The sequence below is a fragment of the Anser cygnoides genome, chromosome 5 (genome assembly GCF_040182565.1).
Source record: "Anser cygnoides isolate HZ-2024a breed goose chromosome 5, Taihu_goose_T2T_genome, whole genome shotgun sequence".
In the NCBI taxonomy this organism is placed as follows: Eukaryota; Metazoa; Chordata; class Aves; order Anseriformes; family Anatidae; genus Anser; species Anser cygnoides.
The window spans coordinates 31312318-31331106 of NC_089877.1; the positions used below are offsets into that span (position 1 = coordinate 31312318).

General features: G+C 42.1%; 1 long non-coding RNA gene across 2 annotated transcripts; it reads right to left on the minus strand.

Moving 5' to 3' along the window:
- Positions 1-11694: 11694 nt before the first annotated feature.
- On the minus strand, positions 11695-18781 carry LOC136791011 (uncharacterized). 2 transcript variants are annotated; one of them, XR_010832077.1, is made up of 3 exons: positions 18472-18781; positions 15589-15684; positions 11695-13001 (listed from the first exon to the last, which is right to left on the minus strand). It is a non-coding gene; the product is annotated as an uncharacterized lncRNA (long non-coding RNA). The 2 variants fall into 2 exon arrangements; XR_010832076.1 differs by having other exon boundaries at positions 17478-18781.
- Between the last annotated feature and the right edge of the window lie 8 nt (positions 18782-18789).

Here is an 18789-nt window from a genome sequence, read left to right on the forward strand (position 1 = left end):
CAAAACAGGGCCCCACTTCCACAGATATCCTGCAACAGATTTGAAGTCTTAACCCCTTTTTATTTATTTAAAGCTTTGCAGGCATCTCTCATACACTGTTTCTTGTCAGCCCTCCTCCTCCTTTTCTTTGATCTTTACCAATAGTTGAGTTAGCTGAAAGGGGAGGGAACAATATCAGTGTCAATGTTACAGACTCAACACCAGCCCTCTACAGACACATCACGAAAAATCTTACACAGTCAGCATAACAAAGATAACCAGGGAGCTACACAGCGTAAAAATTGGCGCCAATGATTCATTCTTTGTAACTTTGGGAATCGCATTCTTAAAAGGTGACCTCAATTTTTTTTCCCCTCTTCCTCCTTTCCTAAAAGCAAAACTCCCCTCTACAGCTACAGCAACAGTTTTCAGATGCCTTCAGGCTCGCTTCATTTGGGGCCTGATTCTGACTACCCAAGGTTTTCATTTTGTATTCACTATTCAGTTTTCTATCATATTACACCTGGGTTATATCTTTGCCAAGATATGGGCTCAAGTCTCCTTATTCTTAAATGAAATAAGTGACAAAATAAGTGTGTTTTTCACACTAAAGACGAGTCCCTGCTACTAGATAAGTACACTAAGGTCTCGATCTGAAGTTTTCAAAAGTTTGGGGAAATGGAATTTGTTTGAGGCTCCAAGTTTTAGTTTCCGGTCTGACAGAGTGCTGAAAATCTATTTAGGGTGGTTAGAAAATTCTTTACGTTATTATGGATTGTTCTTTAGTTTCCCCCAACTGCCTAAAACAACCTAAAGAACAAACTGACTCAGAAGGCAAATGCATATCTTTATCTCCTGAAGCGCAAGATTTAATATCCGTGCTCACAGGTTTGTCTTCCTTGTAATTCCTTAAATGAATAGCTAGCTAGGGAAAATAAAAGAGAGGTGAACCATTTCGGTGTCCTTCTCACTCCCCTCCATTAAAAGGCTGGGAAAAGAATTTCTACATCTACATCCATTAGTGGGATACAGAGACAGTCCCCTAATTCATCTGAAATACCCTTATGCCTCCCTGCCTCCATCTATTCCTGGTGCAGGGCTAAAAGGGAGTTTCTGAGGTGCCTTGAATCTCAGAGGGAGTCGATGGTACATATCAGGGCATACCTGCATGGGCAGGTGCAGGCTGTCCCACACCCCGAACTGTTGCTCAGTCAGTTGGACCAGATGCTACAGGTCTGCTCCAACATGGATGCATCTTACCTGAGTGACCTGAGTTAAGTATATAAAGTCTGATTTGACCCTCCAAACAAGTTCCTCATCACCACTGTGGATGGAGTCCGGAGGGTCTGACTGCATACTGCATACAGTTTTAACCACCTTTTTTTTTTTTTTTTTTTGAAACACAGATTTCAAATGAGGTCAGAGAGCACGGTAACATGATGACCTCCTCGTGCCCAAGAGTAGAAAATAGAATGTATTACCTTGCTACTCTATCTTATTTCTAATAAGCACTGAGCACACACACCGTAATTCTTATGATTCTAAGACAGGTTTAACATTTGGATTGAGCATAATGAATAGTGATAGCATTCTACCTGAGAAAATTAACAACTCGGAGAAAAACCAAACTGCCACATTCATTCAGAGAGTGTTAACTTTGAATTTTGCTCTTGATCTGAACAGCTTCACCTTCATTACTGATGGGACCACCTCGAAGAAAGGAACGAATATTTCACTGACTACCTGGTGACTCCGCTGTGGAGACTGGTATTTTTATTCATTTAAACCATAGGCAGAAGTGAGCTGTGCAGACACAGCTTGAGAATAACAACAACTTTTCTTTCAGTATCCAAACTTCTTTGTTTATAAGACGTATTTCAGATTTTATAGGGCCAAAGAAACAGATGTTATCATAAATACATTAAAACAGGTTACTTTTGTAGTATACAGTTTATAATAAAACCAGTCTATTTCAACTACATTAAAATTAAACTTAACCAGAAAATTTCCCACCTGCTAATATTTCTAATTAACATCTGTCAAATATTTATTTTCAGTATCTTAATTAATAAAATCTTCAATGCTTTCAGCTCATCTTCCATATAAATATGGAAAAAATACTGTGCTGCAATTTTTTTGCCTTTCATTCTGTTTTGTTCCATTACTTTCAAAACAATTTGAGTACAAAAAGAAGACTAATCTTGCCAATCTATAACTCAAAATATCTTTCACTTTGTAAAAGTTCAGAATAAGAAAAATAAAACCCGATGGATTGGTTGAGGTGAAAAGGAAAAAAAAATCCATGTAAACAGCAGAGTGGAATTAGTGAGGGGATAAGAAGGCACTAGTTCATTTCATTGCACTGATTGGCCAAACACCAGAAGAAAGCACAAGTAAGGGGGAAATAAAATACTTTTGGTTTTGTTATCTTTTAAAACTTGCTAAATAGAAACAGCTTTAAAAGTGTCATGCAATTGTTTTTCCATTTCCCATCCAACTTTATTTTGGTAGAGGAGAGGAACAACAGAAAAGTACTGACTGACCTGCCTAAAATACCAGGTTTGGACAAGCCTAACCTTAAAGTTGGCAGACTCCTGGAAATCTCAGTGGACACAAGGTACTGGTATAACACAAAATAGATCTTGGGAATTTATTAAAGTAATTGCAGCCTACGTCACAGTACAGCCAGTCCTGATTTACTTGCTCCCCCAAGTCTCCTCAATAACTTGCAGTTGTGAAGCTAATTTGACATACATTTCCCTAATCCAAACAGGCTCTCAGGCCAGAATTCCCTCCTTCAGAATTTTGCTGATACACTTGAACAGAGAGAGCTGCATTGGTAAAATCCTTTACATAGAAACAGCTTCACCAAGGGTGGGGTGCTGGTTGCTGGGGGGGTTGTTTTGTTGTTGTTTGGGTTTTGGGAGGTGGGGTGTGTTAACACCTCAAGGTGTTCCAAGGGTGGAACAGCTTTGCTGTCAAGGCCACCTCCTCCTAACACAGAGGCCACCTCTCCAGCAGGAAGCTCTGCCATACAACTCTTGCCCCATCCATTTCTGTACCACATCTAAGCCTTTGTGTCAAATCTTCCATAAAAGCTGAGGCTTTTGCCTGAGTTGACAGGCCTTTGCTGACACTGTTACTGTGCTGCCTCAACAGAAAGCAGCTAAGAAGAACATGTCAAAGATTATTATGAAATTCCAAGCAACGAAAGTGGCTGACAGGATAATGCTTGATTCAAAGCCCATATTTTTGCTGTTACTGATGCTAGTTGTTAGGCTATTTCTAGGACTATCCTGCAGAGTCCTTGTGCAACCCCAAGAAATACTGCCTAGTGCAGGATTTGCTCGTGTGTCTGTGTGTGCATATGTGTGTGTGTATCTATATATACAGAGCCAGATTCTCATCTTCATGTGTATTGCAAATATGGGACTACTCATTTCATCAGTACTACTGCTTCTGATTTATACCAATATCTACAAGTGTAAGTTTAGACAGGCATCGTCCCAAAAATCACAGTTAATAACTGCTACGAGTGAACTCAAGCAGGCAATAGAGGCTCAAGCTTGTTCACTGGTATGCCTGACAGCCACATACTCTTTCCCCTACACTGCTACAAGTAGCACTCGTGTATACTACATATTTAACTCATCTTCAGATCTTGGTAGGAGATAGAAAGGAGTGCTACCCAAGAGCTGAGAGTAGAATGCAAGTCTAAACATGACATCATCACATGAAGTTTACAGTCTATCATGCCAGCTGTGCCACATGCAGAAAACCCAAGTGCCCTACCTTGCTGTTCTTTCCAGTGTCTTTTTTGTTGTAAAGGTCAACCAGCTAGGAGCATTCAACCAGCATCTAATTCTGAAAGAGAAAGCACTGGCACCTTCAATATCAGGAAAAAAAAAAAAAAACACGCCACCAGATATACCTGAGGATACATCATAACATTTAGAATATTTTGGTACCTATCATGTTCAGGAGCAATCAAGCACTACCGTTTTAAACAGAGCAAAACTCTGTAGAATTAGGATAAGACCAGTCACCTACTAAAGTCAGCATCTTCTACGTGCTGAATTCTGCACTCACTTGCAAAACCCAAAGGGTTTGCCCATCTCTCACACAGCAGAATGCTCCCTCCCATCTGGTGTCTATTATGACTAAAGCCCTTATGAAATACGATCTAAAGGCATTAGAACAATTTTGTTAAAGTAAAAACATTTACAAAGAACAGTATTACAGCTGCTGCTGCAATGCTCCAGCCTGCACAAAGTAGACTAGTTTACTAAATTATTTTCTTAGGGGAGATTTTCCCTGCTGGGCTCCTGCAGGCATCAGCATCCCACCACCAAACCTGAGCAGTGGGAATCCAGCTTCCAGGACCTCTGTGCAGCCAACAGCTACAGAAGAAAGCCTTAGGACTGATCCTTACCCGCCTCGCTTTACAACTCTTCAGTAATTGTACCAGCAAGCATAACTGACCTGCATTCTTTGCTGCTCCCTTTTGGCCCTGCAATAGCTTCTCACCCTCTCCTAGCCACTGGCTAGTTCTTCTCTGAATTCTTTTATTAAAACATTTTCTCTCCCTATGTAGTAATAATTTCTCCTAGCAATCATAACCATCCACTCTCGTCATTCTTCTAGACAGAGCCATTGGCTAAATCCATTTAGGGAGAAGGGGAAGGATAGCACAGAATGGTCTGAAATATACTTGCATTTGCTGTGGGTGAGAGGTGCTTATTGCTTAAGATCATTCTCATATCAGACAAGCGATGGATTCCCTTACTCTATTTATATACTTGGAATAATTCACTAGCTAACACTTTTCCCAGCTAAATAAATGCCCACCTCCTGAAATGGATTCAAACTTCTGGAGCACTGAGGTTACACAACAAGGGTCAGTATACAAAGCACGGTGCCAGAGACATGCAGCTGTTTCCCTCACTCACGCTCCCTCCTTCTGATTATTGAACATGAGAATCCCACTTGTATTCCAGATACAAACGTAAGCATGTTATATTCCAAAGCTGGGCGCTATTCCAGTCTGGAGTGCTGGGGACATCCAAGCCTGGCCTACTTGTCAGCACAGCATCAAGAATGCTGGGAAAATAGGCATTCATTTTGCAATCACTGCATATTTAAATTCCACCCCACCCCCAAAACATACAGACACACTCTAACCCGCTAGCAAAGTTTCCTTTCCGGGCCATATCTTTACACAGATACCCTAATTCTTCTCCTTAAATGAATATGGAAGACCTACACAGCTTTCAGAAAAGTTGTATCAAGAGAACACATTTGTCTATACATAGTCACTGATACCATTCGTTTCCTGAAGGTGAGCTATACTGCCAAAGACCTTGTGGAAACAAGACGAGGACAAGTAGCCATGCAGGTAACAGAAAGTGCTGGGGTGCAACAGGACCGGGGAATAATTTAGGAAGCAATGGCTGCTAAGATCTGGATATTTGGAAGAAAGGATCTAAAATCAGAGTGGGATTATATAGCTAACGTAGAGTCACTACAGACTAAGAGCCCACAACTATAGGACACCTTGAAAAAGCAGACTGAAGGACTTTTGTGTGCTGCAATATAGCTGTGTAAGCCAAGATGCATGCAGCCTAAATTCCACGCAGGTCCCTACGCCTGGTGTTTCCTGTTGGGTAACTCTGGGAGTTAGTGGTTTTAGGGACCTAGTTTTAGTCTCCTTAATGCCGAATGTTTGGGCTACAGACATTAAAAACAAACAAACAAAAAATCCCTGCCGGTCAGATTGTGCTCCCATTTGAAGCACGCAGCTCTAACCTAAAGGCTCGGTTCTGCCAAGGCGGCCTCAGCAGGACGAAGGGCTGTCGGGCACTGCCACAAGCCAGCCCAGGCTGCACTGCCACTAGGATTCACTCTGCACCTACAGCGGCATGAAGCAAAGCAGAGTCTCATCTGTGCTTAGATGGAGTTGTCAAACGTGCGCATGCTGAGCCTGAAACTTTCTGTGGACGTTTTCCCCGCGTGAAGCCGGCGGAGAGGCGGGTACTGCCTGAAGCCCGGGTAAGCGGTCAGCGCTCCTGGCCTCAGAACCAGCATTTCTTCACGTGCCCACGGGCGCAGGACTGGGCCCATACGCGGTGTGCCTTCATAGACGCGGGGTCTGGATTAAAAAGCACCGAGAGCAGGCGCCGAGCGGCGCCCACCCGCAACACGCACTGGGCCCGCCGGCGGCTCCCCGCACCCTCAGGCCGGGGCCGCCTCGGGCCGGGGCCGCCTCAGGCCGCGCAGGGCCCCGCGGCCCGGAGCCCCCTCGGTGCCCGGCCGGTAGCGGGCAGCGGGCAGCGGCCCGGCCCTGCGGCGCCCCCTGGCGGCTGGTCCCGGCCCGCCGGGGCGGCTCTGAGGGGACACCGCCTCGGGCGGCCCAGCGCGGCTCCTTCCACACGGTGACGGTGCGCAGCCTCCTGCTCCCCGCCTCCCGAGCGCAACGGCTTCCCCCCGAGAAGGCCGGGGCACTTGGGTTTGCTTTGGACGGGAGAGAAGAAACGGGATAAAGCGGTTTTGACACGGGACAGTTTAAGCACTTCCCACAGCAAAAGCAAATACGATGTCTTAAAAGAAAATCTGATGGTAAGTTTGAGTGACAGTATGCCTTCACAGCTTTGAAATGCAGCAGACTCAGTCCATTTGGTAACAAGCGTGTCTCTTCACAATTTTCTCCTGTGTAAAAAAAAGCCACGCACAACTGTGGCAAGTCACTGAAAAGCACCATCGGAAACCTGTGGGGATGTAGCACCTCAATTCCCAAGGTGTCCAGCAGTTTGGCGTGGTTTTGTTTCTCAGTAACAGTCTCTGGATGAGGGACTATTACATCAGGTAGCAAGGAGGAAGGACTGGCACTCCTGCTCTGCATTTTCTCTCCTGATGCACAATGGAAGGCAGGGCAGAAGACAGGAGAGTGGGAGAAAGTACTCAGCCCTGCAACTGAAAATTATGATAATGCAATCCACATAAAGGAGCCGAATTGAAACTCTGAAGAAAACCTTTGTTCTGGCTTCTCCTACTTTTTGAGGGCTTGACTTTGCAATCTTAATACTACTTTTATTTCTCTTTAATCTATCGTATATACACACGATATTATATGTATATAGCTGTCATGGATGGCTGTGCGCCACTCTGCTTTTCCCAGAACACTGAATACACATCTTGGTGCTAGGACAAAGAGGTTACATCCCAGGACTTTTATTTTGACCATTCTTTGTACACATGCAAACACACAAACATGCAAACAGAGTCCCTCTGCGGCATCTGGGCATGCACGTGCAAGCATGAACACAGACCTACCGAGTCTCATTTAACCTTTGAAGTCAGGCTGGAAGCCCTGGGACAATGTCAAAACTACATCCAAAAACAACTTTAAAACATACTGCTATATACACAACATTATTAGTTTTTCTTTTCACTTTGCTTTATTAGTACAGAGATGCTTCTCAAAAGCCAATTTTTGAAGTGCTTTGTCGACTTTTGCTCTGTTCACTTGAAATCATAGTTCTGTTTGTAGTATTTTAATTATTCATACAGGAGCCAAGTCTGATTTTATAGGGATGATGATGATGCTTCAGGTGAAGAACAAAACAGAAGGATCAGAGGAACACCTACACAGAGGTAGTGCTTTCATGCCAAAATTTTTAGTCAGGAAAAAATCAGGTAGGCGAAGGATGAAAAAGCATGTAGGAAGTGTCATCTACATGAAGGTTAGTATTTCTTCACCACACAGTGATCTTTAAAGAAAGTAAATCTGACCCCAGTGACTGATTGTGAATCTGTGTGTCTATCAAATGAGACTTGTTAATCACATCCTATAAAGCCAAAGAAGCATATGAGACATTTACTTCGATAAAGTCTTACAACACAAAGTCATTTAAGTAGAAGTATTTAAACTGATTTCTTTCATAAATGTAAGTATCACTCAGTAGCTTGCCATGCTCCAAACAAAGCCAAAGTCAGCAATACCAGCCAGTGGACACGCTTGGAAAATGCAAACTCAGAATTTCAAGATCAGATATTTCTTGTGTTAAGAGCACATACATTATGGCATTGTTTCCATTTGTCAAACTTAAAGTAGGTTTCAAGCTTATTACAGACAGATCTTTCCTTAAAGCTGAAACAAAGATCAACATGTAATGCGTTTCTTCACACTACAAAAAAACGTCCTCCTCCAAGGAGGAAGGGTAAACATAACACTCAGCCCAAGTAATTGTCTCGAGAAAAAAAAAGCCTTTAGCAGCCTAAACATCTTAAATCCTTCCACTTAGCCCAACTTGTGCTGAAGTGGAAGGAGTTTGATGGATTGCCTGGGAAAGGGATACAATGGCGAAATGGTTTGTCACCGGCCTTGGCATCAGTGCACATGACATTACTCTTGAGCGTTTTGAAAGCTGGGCAGGACGCTTCTGCTGCCACACTAATACAGAGCAAATTCCCACTTTTCCACCTTAACCCTCCCAACCCTTCACACCACATCCAGCCACAGATGGGTGGCAGGGCAGAATGGAACAGCCTGAAAAAAGCCAGTGGCAGTAGCTAATACCAAATGGCTGCCCATGAACAGAATGCATGCAGAGAGCCTCCTACAAGAAAGAAGGTGCTGCGGCAGGTTGAAACAAAATGCTATGGAAAAGCCAAATAAATGAAGTCTTATAATTTGTCCATTACCATTAGGAACATTAAAGGACACAATCCAATTGCTACACCCAAAATTAACAAGACTGTGCTTGTTTCATTCCTCAGGTGAATTTAGGTAGTCACATCACACATCTGACCCAGAATACTTATAAATAACCAAAAACTCTAACAAACATATTTTGATATTTTAGGTCATTGCCTCAGCAAGATGATCCAAAAGGTGTACTGGAATCTCTGAGGGAAATGCAAAAGGTTTTTAGGTAAGGAACCTTTAAATACCTTTCCAGGATTTAGCACCTAATCCAAACTCCATAAAAATAACCCTACAGACTTAAATAGGCTTTGCATCAGATCTGTCAGGGTGTGTCCTTACACTCCATGGCCAGTCTTGCCTACCTACCAGCTACGTCATGACACAGTCAACCTGGAGCTGTCTGCAGCTAGCTTGAGTAAACTGGGCCAAATTACTGCAACAAACTACACTAGCCAAGTACCATGCTTACTGTATGCTTTACAGGTGAACAAAGCTATGCACAACTTGGCACAAGAAAGGAGCTGCTGGGCCATCTTACAGGACTTACTGTCTCAGGCACTGTTCCATGCAGGTGGAGCAGTACAGCCGCTAGTTCTGCAGACAGTGGTTGACGCTGACTTGCAGCCCCTCTACAAGCTCCACCATTACAAAGCTTTTACACAAGCACACCACAAATGCTGGTCACAAGTCTGAATTTCAGAAATGGAAGAGGAAAGATTGTTTCATAAGCCAGCACAGTCTGTCAGTAATGTTTTTACAAAATACTAAGGAGACAGCTTTGAACTGGAACACTTATGAGTTCACTCCTCCTAATGGGTAGGATACATTTAACATGTTAAGACTGATACAGTTTAGATAGATACAACAATCTCTTAATGGCATTGCTTGTATCCTTAGATTATATCTACTATAACACAACCAATAGAACCTATCTGTGGCGCACATTCAGCAAGCATTTGGCAAACTATGCATTTCTTCTAAACCACACCTTGCATATTGCAGCTCGACACAGGCCAGCAGCAGCACAGACCCCAGATTCTGCAGCAATAGCCAAGCCCTAATAAATTATTTTTTAACTGCAAGTACCAAGCTCTTGTCCTCATTAGGCACAGCCACATCCTCTGTGGCTGTGCTGCACACAAAACTTTTAATAACATCATTTCTAGTTCCTGTAGCACTGCTTGTCACTACCAGCAACATTGAGAAGGAAATCGGGGCCACTCAATAAACTCTTTCCATTGAAACTCTTTCATTGCATCAAACCACCTTGCACTAATTCAGAAAGGCTGTAACCATTTACTATCAGACCGTACTTTTCTAGTGCATTCCAAGTCATTTCATCAGCAGTAGAATCAAGGGTCTGGAAGTAACGGATTTTTTTCTGAGCTCTGCCCTGAATCAAGGTCCCCTCAGTCCCCCAAACGAAAGGACATTGAAAGTAAGTTTTCAAGAAGGTCTCTGTGACAGTTTCCAACCAACTTGCAGAGAAGCTTTTTGGGGAACTGAATTTTATTGTTCCCACACAACTGAACCCAGCAGGAGAGACACTGAATCATAAGACACTAAAATGGCAGGTAAAGCATGTGACAGACATGGAAAAAAGCCTAACTTTCCACATACAACTTTAGTCTCTGAATTACTTATTATGAGTCAGGAAAAAGATTTTAGGGTATAAACAGGAGCTGCTTGAGAACAGCAGCTTGCTATTCAGCCACAAGTCAAAGACAGCACACTCCAGGCACTATGCCACAATGTAAGAATCTATGGTGTGCCTAATTTCTCAATACTCTGTACGGTTTGTTAGAGCTAGAAAAGACACAAATAAGGATGTCAAAGATGGTCAAAGATACAGAACAACTTCTGTTGTTTGTACAAACAAAAGGACAGGGCAAGGGGGTCAAATGTTGGAAGAGATGGTTAAGGTGAGATACACTATAAGTGTATGTCAACCAATAGAAGGGGCATAGCTCTTGCAATCCTTCTTAAAACAAAGATGTCACGTGCCAAACAATTTCTAAAAGGCAGGTTCAAAATTAACACCAAAGGGACTTCTTCAGGTTGTTAACAATTAAGTTATGGAATCCCTTGTCAGTTTATTTTGAGGGGGGTAGGGTTTTGTTTGTTTGTTTGTTTGCTTTTCCCTGGCTAGGCAACTGTGGTTTTGATTATTTTGTAATATTTTTAAGGTTTTCAGTGATTTTCTTTAATGAAATTGTCATTATCCTTCAGCAGAGCCAGTTTACATTACTTAGTCTATAGCTATGCCTGCAGATTTCCAAGCAACCTACACTTGATTGTGATGTTTATTTTATCTCTAATGTCCTGCTTTCAGCTATCTACCCAATCTAAGCTTTTTTTTAGCCTCCTGTCATAGCATACTACTGAACAGTAAGCATTTCTCAAGTACAATTATCAATGGACTGATTATTCAATAACTTGGCCAATCTGCCTCAAAGTTCAACCCAAAGAGATCATGATAAGCAGGTCAAAGAATTCCAAAACAAAAAAGAGAAGACCCTCAGAATATTTTCTGCTATTTCTTTCACCTTCATTTAACATAATATATTTATGATGCAACCGCTACATAACACTGGTATCCCTCCTAGAAGCCATTTTTAGAAGACAGTCTCCTCAGGTCAGAAGAATTTCTCTGTTGGACACAGTATACATACAGATCTATACCACGTGAAAACATTCACCACCTATTTTAATTTTATCTAGAACCTACAGGAGCAATTTTACTTTGCTTACTTATCATCATACAATACCTCCTCCCCTTTATGTTACTGTTCAAGTTCTCTTAGACCTTGACCTTATGCACATGCACACACCACATGAATTTTTCTCTTCTTTCAGACTTGGCATTCTGAACTGAGGTGATAAAATAAATTCAGTATTCAAGGTGAGGATGCTCTACCAGCTGACATAATTGCACTGTCTGTTAGCTTTAGGAAAGCAGGCACATTTTATAAAGAAAGAAAGTAAATGCTATTAGTCAGCTTACACTCAATTGTTACCCAGGTAGAAAAAATTGCTTGCTGGGTAATTAATACAGCCTAAACCCCATGGTCTGGTAGCATCTTAAAGTCTGTGGAAGCTCTTAACCATTTTATATAGAGTGCTCTGTCATCCCTCCTGATTTCCCGCAAGGTTATAGTACACAGCTTGTATTATCCTAAAGCCAGATACTTCAGTTATTCTTTCCTTGCAACCTGCAGAACTTTCCAGCTCCCAATTAGGAAGTGCTTTGCTCAGGGAAATGATAGCTCAACCAACCCTGTACACCATCTTCTATATCCTACTTCCTCTTTCAATCCCCATCCAATTAATCTGAGAGCTAAAGTTTGTCATTTTAGAGTTTTAATTTCAAATTGACAAATTTGTTCTTGTATGTGAAACAATTACAGCTTCAGTTCCACAAAGAAGGCATGCGGTTTCAGTTGTCTTTATACTTTTTGAAGGCCTTACAAAATACTGCCAGGGGTAAGAGACTATTCTCATCTGCAGTTTTGTTTTAATTCAGTGAATTATGTAGTATCTCTTTTCAGAAATAGTTAATTATTTCCCCATAAGTGTTGTATGTCTTGGTATACAATACCTTTTTATTTCATTTTTTTTCCACAGCTACAATGGAGGTGACAGATCATGAACTGCACAGATTTTTTTTAGTTTGTAGATATGGCACAGATCCTGCAATGCCATTCCCATGGGTGGACTTCTTCTGTACGCGTATGTACTAAAGTCTACAGGCTGACGTCCACAGTGATAATTACAACTGCCCACAGTTCACTGTTCCCCAGTTTCCGTGCAATGAAGCAGAGTGTCTGCAGAGCCATCTAGGAGACGTGAAACAGGCACCCCAGCAGGGTGAAGGCACCACCAAGACCAGCCAAATACCAGTTTATACATGCAATTAAGATGACTGAAGGCACAGTGGTCTAAGAATAAAATTTAAGACTGAGGCCACAATGATAGCTCTGGAAGTATCCAGAATATGAAAGGGTATATAAATAGTAATCAAGACATGAGTAGAAGATACATATTATCATTTTGAGTCTAGGTATCTGCAGATTGATCTCTTACTTCCCCTCAATCCCTTACCACCAAACAAATCAAAGAACCCACACATGCCCTCTACAGAACGTACTGATACATGGAAACTAACTTTCCCTCCTCCCACCCTTCTTCCTTCAGGATATACTCCTGAAAGACCTCAAAAAAAGCAACAACTTACTCTTGATACTTTACATCTCAAAAACCTCCCACGCTAGTCTGTAAACACTGGGCTGAGCTTCTTCCTCCTCCTGCTCTGTTCTTCCTGAAAGAGGATTGAGAAGCAAGAATTCTTATTAGATAAGACTTTCAATCCCTTTTCTCTCTCAAGAAAGAGACCACTTGAAACAAGAAATTCCACCACACATCTTCAAAAACAAGAGAAGCAGGGTGGGGAGAGACACAAAGCAAGTAATTTTTGTATTGTTCAAACAGTACTTTTACAAGAGGGTACATCTACAGCACAGAATACAAGATAATTGAGCTAGCTCATGCTCCAAGACAGCACTGTTCATTTACTGTGCATTTCTGAGAACCACACTCACATGATTATAATGCTTCCCGCACACAAGTCTTACAAATTACTTTCCTTTGGATGAAAGCAGGATATAGACTGAGAAATGAAGCATTAGCAGCCCTGTGACACTGTGTATTTAGCTAAGTTGCTATGAACTTCAAAGATAAAGCATTGCTTTCTGAAAGTGAAACACTGATTTCCAGATTGACATTACTGGAGATGTTTTTTTTTCCCTGCATTATCACGGGTCTCTACATCTGTTCAAAGCCCGTGTATTTAATATAAAAAAAAATCCACTAAAAAGATGATTCCTGTGGTCTATACCACCAATTTTTCCTCCAGTGGGAAATCAACTGTCAGAGACCTGACATCCACTATTGATGCATAAAGCAAAACAGTTCACATCTCTGTATAATAGTAAAACCTCACATCCAAAGCAGACAGGGGAGAAGAAGAAGTACACAAGATTTTGACCCCAAAAGAAAATACTTCCTAGTAGATTCTGACCAATGCTTCTCACTGCCACATTTTTAAATATGATGCTGAAAATCAATCTTGTAATCGCAGCACTTTGTGTATTAGATACCCATAAACTGAACAAATTAGTCTGGCAGAAAAATGAAAGAGCTGCCAGCTGCCACTATTCTAGAAATGACATTATTTATACCATCAACTTAACCTTCCAACACAGAATCCTAATTTTTCCCCTGTGAAGACACAGGACAGCAGTATTCAACACAGTTTTCTTGAACAACCACACCATGAGTATACTATATTCTACAATGGCTCTGCAAGGAATAAAAAGTCCAGTTCTAGTTCTGTGTTCTGGCAGTGTAAAGCCTAGTTACAATCCTTACCTGCTTGACAGATGATTTTACCACCTGCAGACAGTTTGTTTTTTTTTTAACCAAAAAAAGTTCACAAAAGCACTAAAATCATTAACAAATAGGTCAGGTTTTGTTCTGAAGTGACAGATGCGAGACCTACAGCACCACAGGAAAAAAGACAAAGCAGTCACTTCTGCCCTTAAAACCACTTGCAAATCCCATGCCTTCAAACCAGCATTCTCTCTATGCATACATAAAAATGTGGTATGGAAGTCCTGGTTTTGTAGATTGATATGTTCATATATGTGTATGTACATACAACGTACATATACCTACAGCTCCATAAGGATAGGTACATGGATCAGGAGTCTCCCTGCAACCACCCCCTTACTGAAGTCAACAGTTAGGGGAGAATATTGATCTTTTTCTCCTTCTCTATTTTTTTGTCCCCCACCCCAACCAGCTCCAAGTGGAGGCAGCAGCACCACAGCTCTGCACGCTGGGCTGCTGCAGTCACAGGAAGTGATCTGCAGTTACTGAGGCAGCAAACAGCCCAGCCACCTGTACTCCCCACAGGAGAAAGTGGAAGGTGACAATGGAAGGTCTCAGAGAGGGGCTTTTACCAGAGACCACCTCCTGGAACCTGCTGGCCTGTCTCATGAGACCCATAATACCACAGCTCTGTTTCTTCCAATATAAAATGTTGGTACCTACTTATGCTTGTACAATCTACAGTAAATCTTCTCACTACACCAAAAGTCATGAAATCCTTCCACTAAAATCATCAAAAGTATAACCTAAATATCTTCACTACCGGCTTTCAGTGATGCCTTCCTATGCACGTGTGTACAATACTAAGGGCTGATAGATACAGAGCCTACCACAAAGTTTCCAGGTGTCACTCACTGGCATAGAAGTACTCCTTGCCATATTAACAGCCAGAAGTATTGGACTTTTTTTCCCATTATTCTTTAAAATTCCTCTTAGCAAATGCAGTGAAGGACTGTGAAAAGTGCAGGTGCATTGCCAACTTTTCAGTTTTAGCCACTCACTCCCTCCCCTCCCATAACCTGCAGGGGAGACAAAGCTGATATGTCAGGAGAAAGAAGTTTCTCCTTCCCACTTGGAGAGAACTCTGGTTACAATATGTAACATCAGCGCCCCTGCACCTTACAGCTATAAATACAAATAAACAGACTAAGTAGCATTGCAAAGGGATTTGTTGGTGTACTTCTGCTTTTTAAATTGATTTTCATAGCTATTCAATACTTGCTACAAAGAGATCAAAACGAAGTGCCCTACAGAGCCGAGAGGCAGAAGTTTTGTGTAAGTGCACTGCTGCTCTCTACTGGGCCTGATCAGATCTTCTCCCATATCTGTACACCACCTAGCAGACCCTAAAGGGAGCTGCATCTCTGAGATCACCAGGACTGCTTTAGGAGCTCGAGATTTGAAAATAAAGTAAATGCACGTTATTAATCCGTATATAAATTATAATAATTAATCACCTCAAATGCTTCAGTGGTACAGTGGTTTGCTCCTTCCTCCATGACCTGATGCAGGAGAACCCAAAAATGATTTTCACCATGAACAGCAGATCTACCCTGTGGGACAGCAAAATATTCTAAGAACTAAAATAAAGTCAAGCAGCAACTTTCATATGCAAAAATATCTAAAGTCCTCGATGGCATTGCTGCAGAACTATTGCAGCACATAAGGCAAAAGGCATACAAGGTTACAAAGGATCTTAATGTAACTGCTTTGATTTCACTGGAATTAAATTAAGGCTTAATTGTACCATTAGACAAAATCCTGCTTTTGATTACCCTACACATTTGTGGGCCCCTGTACGCATTCCCGTTACCATAGCTTAATGAGTTGCCTTGAGTAAGCTAAGCTATAACTAGCAGACCACGTACATTCAGCCCCCAACAAGTATGAGATAAAATACATAGCTTAATCCTCAACACAAAAGACGTTTGTGCAAACTAACCCTAGTTTTCACAAGTGACTATTAAAATGGACACAGGTTCAGGTATTGACACTCAGTTGAAAGACAACACACTGAACTGCAATAATTCTAACCCAATGTCTGAAGCATAAATTCCAGTGTGAATAACAAAGTTTGTTTTTTTACAGAATGTTTTAATACAATTTACAATTAAACTTAACTAGCAAATTAAGTACAGACTGAAAGCATGCATTTAATGGGCTACCCAGGTATAGATTTAGCCCCAAGTGACATAAATAGAAAAAAACACCAGAGCAAACGGGGAACAGAACTTGAGGTCAGACTGCATTCTGCAGAGCAGTGCAAGACCTGGCCTGAGAAGAGCAGCGTTCAATAGCGACAGCACCAGCACAGCCAACTGCACAAAGTCAGACTGAAAATAACCGCTTGTGCTGCGCTTCTCAAACTGAAACTTTCCCCTCCTTTTTGATCGTTAAGCTTCATGAAAGTTGGGCCACTGTAAAACATCACGCAGCTCTCATACCTGAGTACAGCCTGCAACACTCAGCACTGGGAAAGCCTCAGCTGAATCCACTTTTGGGGAACACAACTCAAAGGAAGTTGTGTTCCTCATGGAAGGGGTCCAAAAGAGAAAGCAAGAATGACCGGAGCTGGAAGTTGTCATCCATAATATCTGAGTGAAATGGCATTCTTTAGCCACCGTTTAATCTAGAGAAAGACTCACGTGGGACACCATAAGCAATTTTCAAATATGTAATATGGTTGCAGATAAGAGGGAATAAATTGTTTTCTACATCCATGAAAAGCATAAGGAAAAGCAACAATTATTTTAAATTGCAGCAATAAGCATTCAGGTAACATCTGAAAAATCTTTCAGTGGGCAATATAATAAAATAACCAGAACAAAGTGAACCAAAAGGCTGTTTCTGTTAATCTGTTCTTAAAACAGATTAAACAAACAATTGCTAAGGAACAATGGAGGGGTGGTAAGCATATGTGGAAGGGGGTCTTTTATTTGTTTTATATATTTTATTTGCATGCATACATACACACACAGAGAAACCCAGTGACCTCTGAAGTCTCTTCCAGTCTATTTACATGTACAAGCTTCTATAATAAGCTTGCAATACAAGTGAGAAAACAGATCATTTATCATACTTCTCCCCGAAGGTAATTCTATCTTGGTGGAATCAAACCCGCAGCTTACAAACAGCGCATTGGTCACAAAACCTTCAACACTGCTCACTGGCATCAGAAATTAAAAAGTTGAAATAAGGCTAGCGAAAAAAAACAGGTATAACATTACTTGTAAAACATCTGATGTTCTGAAATATTATGTACGAGTCAGAAACAACAGGGAAAACGATTTCCTAGACTCCTGCCCACAGGCATATCATCAAATTTCAGATGATCAAGTATCAATACCTTCGAAACTGTCATTCTGGATCCAGTCTACGGCATTCACAGTATTAATGACTTAACAGCTCCCAGATAGTGTTGCTCATGCAGCTTTCTATAGGGCCTTTTACTCTCCTCCAGTTAACGTGTGAAAGTTCAGAATTATCTTGTGGAAGCTGAAAAGCCAGTATTGCTAAACCACCTTGAAAAACAGGCCTAATCAATGAGAAATGCCTTAGGACCAGACCACACTGGTCCTCTGCCTTTTAAAGAGGCAAAGAAATAGAGTTCACAAGCTATACAAGCTACAAGTGAGTTCTCTGACTGTTCCTACCCTTAAAGGCATACTTTCTTTGGCCACTTTTATTTCTACGCATTTTGAGCTTAAGGCCAAGTGAGTGAGAGAGAGCAAATGGAAGAATCAAAGAATGGTTTGGGTTGGAAGGGACCTTAAAGATCATGTAAATCCAACACTCCTGCCATGGGCAGGGACACCTCCCACCAGAGCGGGTTGCCCAAAGCCCCATCCAGCCTGGTCTTGAGCACCTGCAGGGAGGGGCATCCACAGCTTCTCTGGGCAACCTGCTCCAGCGCCACATTGCCCTCTGAGTAAAAAATTTCCTCATAATGTCTAATCTCAGACTACCCTTGTTTAGTTTGAAGTCATTACTCCTTGATTATCTCCCCAAAGTTACTCTCACACCAAGCACCACAGCAAGCTTGCGCAAGGTGTAACCATTCCGAGAAACAAGTTAGAATTCTGTTGCTTATTTTCCTAATATTGGGTTTTTATTTAAAAATTATCGAAGTGACAAAAGAAAAATCTAACTTTTTGTTTGGGCAGAAAACAGTTAAAGCCAGCCTCGAGCACAACCTTAGCAAAGAACAGTGAGCTGTGCCTCTTACAGGAAGGCACTGAGGCAGCAGTTGCACCTTTTTGTCGCCCTCCTCCTGCCAAGGACTGATCCTTCCTCCCCTCACCCTCTGTCAGCGCTGGTGCAGATGCCGTGACACCACCTACCTAAACTTCTGCTGCCCGGCTCAAAAAGAAAAAATAAATAAACCTAAGCGTTATGAGACCCCAGCTGGGAGGTCCCTTCAGAGCCACCCTTCCCAGAGCTGAGGGAAAGAGCTGCGGCAACCCCCATCTCCTCAGAGCCCGGGCGCACCGACACCACCCCTCACAGCACCCCGCCCTCACCCCCCAGCCCCGGGCCTCCTGGCGGCCGCCATTTCCCTCCCGCCCCTCCTCGAGAGGCAGGGAGTGAGGCAGGCGGAGCCCTGGCTTTCTGCTATTTGGCGACTGAGCTGTCTGTCAAGTGGCAGGGCCGGCTGAGGG